This window comes from Cynara cardunculus (genome assembly GCF_001531365.2).
Source record: "Cynara cardunculus var. scolymus isolate 2C chromosome LG 14, CcrdV1, whole genome shotgun sequence".
NCBI classification, from domain to species: Eukaryota; Viridiplantae; Streptophyta; class Magnoliopsida; order Asterales; family Asteraceae; genus Cynara; species Cynara cardunculus.
The window spans coordinates 6162016-6170937 of record NC_037541.1 but is presented as its reverse complement, the minus strand read 5'-3'; positions in this window follow the sequence as shown (position 1 = coordinate 6170937).

The following is an 8922-nucleotide window of genomic DNA, read 5'->3' as shown; positions in this document are numbered from 1 at the left end:
AAAAGATAGAGGCAACTTATAGTTTATATCTATATAAAGGAGAGTCATCAAAAGATGATATGACATCCTGAGAGAGTTAGAATCATTAGTTGCTATTTTTTTTTCTCCATATTTTGAATTATTTAAAATAAAAACATATCATTAAATAAATGAACCTTTCATTTACTTTTTATCTATAAGTTACATATAATAATCTAAAATCTTTATATCTATAAATATATAATCTATAATCTATAAGTAAGAACCAAAATACATGATATGACACAATGTGGATTGAGAATTCCAAAATCTTGACAATCAATATATAGAATTAAAATTAGAATCAATATATAACTAAAAACTTATTACAATCAATACACTAATACGTATAAAAGATAGAGGCAACTTATAGTTTATATCTATATAAAAGAGAATTATCAAAAGATGATATGGCTTCTTGAGAGAGTTAGAATCACTAGTTGCTATTTTTTCCAATTTGAATTATTTAAAATAAAAACATTTCATTTACTTTTTATCTATAAGTTACATATAATATTCTAATAATCTCATAAACCTTTAAATCTTTATATCTATAAATATATAATCTATATATCTATAATCTATATACGAAAAGTTGGAAGTACAAGTGACTATATAAATGATAAGATATAACTTGAATGTATATCCAAATTTTGATTAAATATGGGTTAAATAGTTATTTTTTTTATTTACATTACAAAATATTTCATGTAATAGTTAAATATTTAATATAATAGTTAAATATTTTATTTTTAAAACTTGAAGATGATGAAATGGCACAATGAGAATGAAGTATTTATCAAGTGATGAATTGTGATGAATTCTTGATTGTCATACAATGATAACAAAAGTGAAAATCTGGATTCAATATATCAGTCATCAATACATATATATATATATATATATATATAAGGAAAACTTTAAGATGATGACATGTACAATGAGAATCAAGTATTTATCAAATGGTGAATGGTGGTGAATTATTGATTGTCCTATATTGATGACAAAAGTGAAACCTTGATGATGACATGTACAATGAGAATCAAGTATTTATCAAATAGTGAATTGTGGTGAATTATTGATTGTCCTATATTGATGACAAAAGTGAAAACCTTAAGATGATGACATGAAACAATGAGAATCAAATATTTACCAAATGGTGAATTATGATGAATTCTTGATTGTCCCACATTAGTGACAAAAGTGAAAAGTTGGAAGTACAAGTGATTATATAAATGATAAGATATAGCTTGAATGTATTTCTAAATTTTGATTTAATTTTAAGTTAAGTAGTTATTTTTTTATTTACATAACAAAACATTTCATGTAATAGTTAAGTATTTAATATAATAGTTAAACATTAGTTGACTTTTAGTTGTCCCAAATTGGTGAAGAGCTGAAAGATTTGAATAAAGTGAAGTGCATAAAAAGGTGGATCCGGATACATTTGTGTTAAATCATGGGGTTTGACTTATAATGTTATCTTATTTCAAATGACCCTCTTTGAAATCTATAATCATAGTTTGAATCAAAACCAATCAAATGATAAAAATTATGGTTCAAATATAAAGTGAAACTAAGGATGATGACTTGACAACATGAGGTTTGAGTGTTCTCAAATCTGAAATAAGGTTGATGTTTACTATTTCACAATGGTAGAAAGATGATAGTTTGGAAAAAGATGATGGATGTATAAAAGTGTGATGGAACTTTGAAATTTATAACCATGGTTGAAATTAAAACCAACCAATTAGTAAAAATATTTGTGTAAAACAAATGCAAATGATATATATTTTTTTTATAACAAGAGTTGTAATTAATACAGTACTTATAATAACAAATGTAGTTTAAGTGTCTACCATATCACATATATATACATAGAATGAAAGTGTTGACTTAATAACGTACTTCCATCTAATGTTAGTATTCTCTAAATCATGATTTACGGTGTTGGATGGGGCATTATAAATATAAATACGATCCCGAGTTTTCAGACACATTGCACTTCCGCTCTAGTCAAAGCTTTTACATTTTTTCTTAAATTGAGTTTTGATCACGACGCAACATGCGGTGTCGAACACTAGTCTATATCTATATAAAGGAGAATCATTAAAAGATGATGTGACATCTTGATAGAGCTGGTTATATATATAGGACCTGATCTCATGTGATCCCAAATCTTTCTCTCTCTCTCTCTCTCTCTCTCTATATATATATATATATATAATCATATTCCATAAATATGTGATCTTATGTGAGTTACTATGCAATTCTTTACATTTGTACAACCAATACAACTCAATCTCAACCGTCCATTTAATTTGATGAATATGTGATTTTATAAAAGTTTTGATTGTTTCTTAATATAAAGTATTGATCATAATTAATGAACTATAATCATATTTCATAAATATTCGAATCATAATAAATGAACTCTCATCAGTTTCATAAATATCTCAATTAATTGGATTGCATTGATTGTACAAATGGACATTGTTGCATTTGAAATATATCTTATATATATTAATAGTAATGATGGTGACAATAATAATTAAAAGGCGGTAATAAATTTTTGTATATGTTATGATAATATTATTCGATAAGAGGGACACCAAAGGACTCTGCCCTTCTCACTATTAGATCAAATGATATAGACATTGTTGGAAAAAAAAAAATGACTTTTCTCGGATGAAATGCAAATTAAAAGATATTTGGACATACAAAGTGGAGTTATTTAGAATTAATTCAATTAAAAAAATTCAGTGCATTAGTTTTTTATTTAGTTACTGTAGAAAACTAAATATGAAAAACAATCTTCCTCTAATGCACTTCATTTGTTTCTTCGCTATCCACAGTGATTTATTGATTTATAATATATGATTTTCTTTAGAAATTAGGAAAAAAAAATACATTTTTTTATAAAAAATATGGAAAAAATTTAAGAAAAAACCAATAAACTGTTTTATTTTGATTGATTAATTCCTTAAACTATTAAAATGAAAAACTCCCTCAATTATTTTTTTAAATGAAAATACCATTAAACTTTCTCATTTTGGATGATTAAGTCTCTGAACATTTTCTTTCAATAAATTAAACTATCGAACTCTTAGAAATTGGTTACGTACATAATTTGAACCCAAAAAAAGCTACTTGTAACCGGTTAGGGCAACGGGAGAGTGGCGGAGCGATACCGTCGTTTACAAGGGCAATAGGAAGTGGTGAGGGGGAGCGATACCGTTGTTTAGGTTTTAATGGCGTAGGGTTTGACCACAGTAAAACTGATTTAGGTTTGTTTTTACTTTAAAACATTCTTAGTCAGTTACATGTAGTTTTTTTTAATTAAGTAAAAAGATGTAAATAACCAATTTTTTAGAATTTCAATGGTTTATTTATTCAAAATAATGTTTAGAGACTTGATCATTTAAAATGAGAAAGTTTAATGGTTGTTTCATTCGAAAAAATAGTTCACTGACTTAATCATTGAAAACGAAAAAGTTTAATGGTTTTTCATTAAAAAAAATAGTCCAATGACTTAATATTTCAAAATTGGATATAGTTTGTTTGGTTTTTCTATATTTTTTTCCTAAATATATATTATCTTATTCTTTACACTTATTTTAATTGTTACACCAACCATACACTCTATACTAGTAACTACATTATTTTAATAATATTTTATGTATTTTAATAAATGTAATTTTATCTTCTATGATTATTGATAAAACAAATAATAGCGTAAACATATTGTAAGGACTTCATACATATAGGAATGAGATAATCTAACGGGTTATTTGTTTACTTCTTAATAGTTTCATTAAAAGGCATTATCTGAATTGTTAAGAGGTGAATCTTGTTTGGCAAAAACAAAGTTTGCCTCTTAATGGTTCTAAAACCCTCTGAATAATTTTATGTTATGGGTCTTAACCATTCAGCACCCTAATTTCATTGTAAAAAATTAAGAAACAATTATATTTTATTTGCACTGTATGGGAGTCTCTTTATCATTCTGACTACTTAATCATTCTGTACTAAACCATTTAGCAATTGTCGAACAACCCTTAAAATATTCTAAGGAGCACATGGATTTTTATAATCACTAATTTATCTTTGCATATCAATTTTACTTTATGTATTTAAGAAATATGCTTTACTTATTTATTAAAACTAGAAGGGTACCCGTGAAATTCAGCAAGATTAATCTCAATTTTAATGTTTTTTTTTATTCTGTCTCTGTCAATGTTATAACACAGTTTCATATTGTTTTGATAAAATGATAATGTTTTTATGTTTGAATAAAATATAAACTTGAAGATCATATCCCATAAAAACTTGAAAAGAAATATCGATATTAAAATCAAATTAAGTATTTAAAAGTTCTCGTTTTTTGTGTAATTTCTTTAATTCAAATTTTTAGTATAATTTAATAATGAAATAATTTATTTTCTGTTTAATAATATTATCTTTTTGTAAAGATAATAGTTAAGTATGCTCTTGAATGTTAATGATTATCTTTATTATACTTTAAATTTTTTATATTTAAAATGAATTGTTTACCCTATATTTATAGTTAGTTACACATTCAAAATGAGGCTTTAATAAGTTGTACTTACGCACAATTTACTTGTAATTTTGAATTTTAAGTAATATGCATCAATAAACAATACTTTATGCATAAAAAATGGTTTTTAAGAGTTTTTATCAAATGTTTTATAATACAGTATAGATAAAATATAATTAATAAATTGAGAAAGAAACAATAACAAAATAACTAGATAAAAACATAAGTTCTCTATTGAATATATACTTTTAAGTAATATGTATCAATAAACAATACTTGTGATTTCATTAAAAAAAAGTTGAGTTTCTCATCAAATTACGTTACTTTGTTGGAAACACTACTAAAAATCTGGTTTTTCTGACGGCAAAATCCGTCGGAAATCCGTCGGAAAGTGGTCTTTCCGACGGATTTTGCCGTCGGAAAAACCCCCGCCGCTAAATGCATTTTCCGAAGGAATTTCCGACGGATTTGTATTTTCCGACGAAAAAATCCGTCGGAAATCCTTCGTGCAATTTTATAATATGTTATCTATTACCCGGGTTAATTAAAAGTAATATAAAATGATATTAGATTTACCGACGGAATTTCCGTCGGAAATCCGTCGGTAAACTTTTTCCATTTTTTTCCAAAATAATAACCGGTATTTATTTCAAAAATAAAAATAACAATTTTCCGACGGATTTCCGATGGAAATTCCGTCGGTAATTATTATTTAAAACTTTTTCTAATTTAAAATATGAAAATATTTTTTTTTATTTTTAATGGACGGAAAATATTTACCGACGGATTTTCCGTCGGAAATCCGTCGGAAAATCCGCCAGAAATTTTTTAAATATAACTTATATTTAATTATTTACCGACGGATTTTCCACCAGAAATTCGTCGGAAATTTAACTGGTACAGGAAAAAAAAACCAAAAAAACCAAAAAACCAAAATATAAAATCCTAAAATATAAAGATCATGTTATTAAATACAAATATACAAGACACAAATATGTCATAAATACCTAATATGATTATCCGGACGAAATAATATACATATATAAATTCGATTGATGACGTTAGTTTATAAATACACTATATCAAATCTATTGCGGCGGGGTCGGCGGAAACTGTTGAGATTGTGTAAACCTCTTCATCATATCTATCATGTCTACATTCTCTTTCTTCCGGATCTCATCTTCCCTATTTCGGATCTCTTCTCGGCGAAGAAGTTCCTCAACCTCCTTCTGTCGGATTTCATCTCGAGTGCGCATTTCTTGAATTTGGGACTGTAAGTTGTTAATTAACTACAAATAAAACAAAACGTTAAAATTTCTAATAAGAAGTATAAATGAAATAAATAAACATCAAAAGTTTAAGATGTACACACCTCACTATCTACATTAGGCGATCCACTCGAGTTTGCTTGTGAGGATGTCCCGGTCAAGACCAAATTGGGATCTTCATTGTACCCGAACCCAAATAGACGGTCTTTCATGGATCCCCCCAACCGCCTCATTCCATAAGTCAGTATCAACTAGGGGATGGGCCGAGGGATCCTCACCATACTTTTCGGTGAGATTGTTTGAATAGGTACCCTGTGGTTTAAAAAAATATTACTAGTCAATTTCAACAGCATAACGACTGTAAATGAAACGTTTCCAACTAAAACAATCATAACATTTGTCCAACAATGGCAACCCAAACTATATATATATTAACATTCTAACTTAAACAATCCTAACGTTTGCCCAATAAATGACAACCCAAACTAGATAGAAATATATATCACACACACATACACTAACATTTTAACTTAAATAATCCTAACGTTTCTCCAACATACGACAACCCAATATAGAGTTTGAAATAAATGGCAACCCAATATATATATATATATATATATATATATTAACATATATATATATATATATATTAACATTCTAACTTAAACAATCCTAATGTTTGTCCAACAAATGGCAACCCAAACTAGATAGAAATATATATCACATACACATACACTAACATTTTAACCTAAATAATCCTAACGTTTCCAACATACGACAACCCAATATAGAGTTTGAAGTTATATATAGATATTGTAAACTTACCGCAACCCGACTACACCTCGAATTCACGTACTCCCCTCGTGACCCGCAACCCGAAGATGACTCTGTACTCAACCTCTTCTTATGCGTGTGATCGAAGAGTTCCACAGCGGACGGTGGCACGCTATTTTTTGCTTTCGTCTACATAGTAGCAAGTAATAAAACATGTGTTAATTGTGTCATATTAAAAATCAAGCTACTAAAGTAATCGATATTAAGGACCTACCAGGCGAGCACCATGCATGGCGAATGTGATCGATCCACCGGTGTGTTTGGCTATATCATCTTCCACCATAGTCATTCGGTTATCACGAGCCGCCTTGGAAACTACACCCTTCCAATGGGGCGTGTTCCAGCGATCAATCATCTCGCACCAGATACGAGTATCGAGCCACTTAGGGTGGAAGCCCTTTAACATATTCATATCCTTATGAGGGTCGTTTTCTACATAGGGCATCGATTGACTTCTGGCTATTTCTCCTGCCCTTCTTCTAGCAGAATTCATGTCATCATTGTAGTTTTTGGCACCACGAGTCTCCCATATCTGCAGCATCTTGGCGTCCAGTGATAAATCCCAACAATAGTACCCCTATACATAAAAGATTAGTTGCTTGTTGACTTCAAAATAAAACTAGTACAAATATAACAAGTTAAAAGAATACTACAAACCTGGAAACGCTCCCACATTCGTGTCTTCACCTCCTTAGGGATTTCCGACCACGTGCACCATGGCCCCTCAATCATTGATCGAATAATCTGAGTCAAATGACGGGTCGCATGGATGTTGTTAAACCTGTGTAATGAGTTGAATTAGTATCGATACCCAAAAATAATTAATTTGATCAATTAGTTAATATAACACTTACTCATTGGATGTAACACCAATCCTCGTTCTCTCGATTGGAAGATGTTCTGGAGCATTGATGCCACAGACATTTGCAGACTCAAACTCATCTGCTTGTACAGAAGCACTACTAGATCCTGGAGTAGGTGTAGGGAGGCTAGTAATAGCTCGGCTAGGTGTAGCAGTAGATGGAGTAGGTGTAGGTCGGCTAGGTGTAGCAGTAGATGTAGGTCGGCTAGGTGTAGCAGTAGATGGAGTAGGTGTAGGTCGGCTAGGTGTAGCAGTAGATGGGGACGGAGTACCTGTAGAATCGCCCCTACCTCTTCCCCTACCTCCTCCACGCCAAATACGCTGCATACTGTAACAAGTCTATAAGAAAAGGGTTATTAAAAYAATAAAGATTTAAAAGATAAATTCACAAAGATAACATATAGACGAGTACACATGTAAACAAAGTTTATTAACACTAAAGTCAACCTAGTATTTAATCATCTGATGAGTGATCAGACAAGTCAGGTTCTTCTTCATCTGAGTCAGTATCTGAGTCTTCAAAATCTTGTTCGTCACTACTCTCGTCAACATGCCAGTTGGAAGAACCATCATTGGCAACTTCTATGTCTTCTTCCTCCGTGACAAGACAGATGGGTTCATACACTTCTTCGTTTGTACCTATGGATGTTATTCTATCATTTTTTTTGAAAAAATTGTTCCTCATCCACGTATTTATAAAAAGTTTATTTATGGTATATAAAAATAAAATTTTAGTTTAAAATTTTGAAAAATGTTTAAAACTAAGGGGTCGTTTACCAAACGCTTAACTGGGTAAGACGCTTATCAAATCATATTACCTTACTGGATGAACACGGTAAGGACCAATAATCTTACTCGGTAAGAGCGGAACAAGGACCAAAGATCTTACCCGATAAGTGAAGGCGATGACTCTTACCACGGTAAGCGCTTACCGGGTAAATTGATGCATGTGATGTTACTTTCGTCGACTAAAATCTTACCCTGTAATTAAATTGTAGTGTTAATTTTACTGGTAAAAGCTTACCAGATAAGTGTTTGATATACGGCCCCTAAGTTTGTCGAGTTTGAATATTATAATAATAAAATTAATACTAATATTTTTAAAATAAAGAAATTATTAAAGTTAAATATGAATTTTTACCGATTTGAATTTTAATTCTTTTTTTTTGAAATAATTTTAAGAGACATTCTTAAAGATAATTTTAGAGTATTCCAAACAAGAATGGAAATTTGGACTAAATTTTTTAATAGATTTATTAAAACGTTTTCCAAAACTGAAATTTTTGTAGAATTCTTGTCATAAAACTATTTGAAATTTTTTAATTTTTTTATCATTTTCACCAACAGTAATGTTTTAAATTATTATTATTATATTTATATAT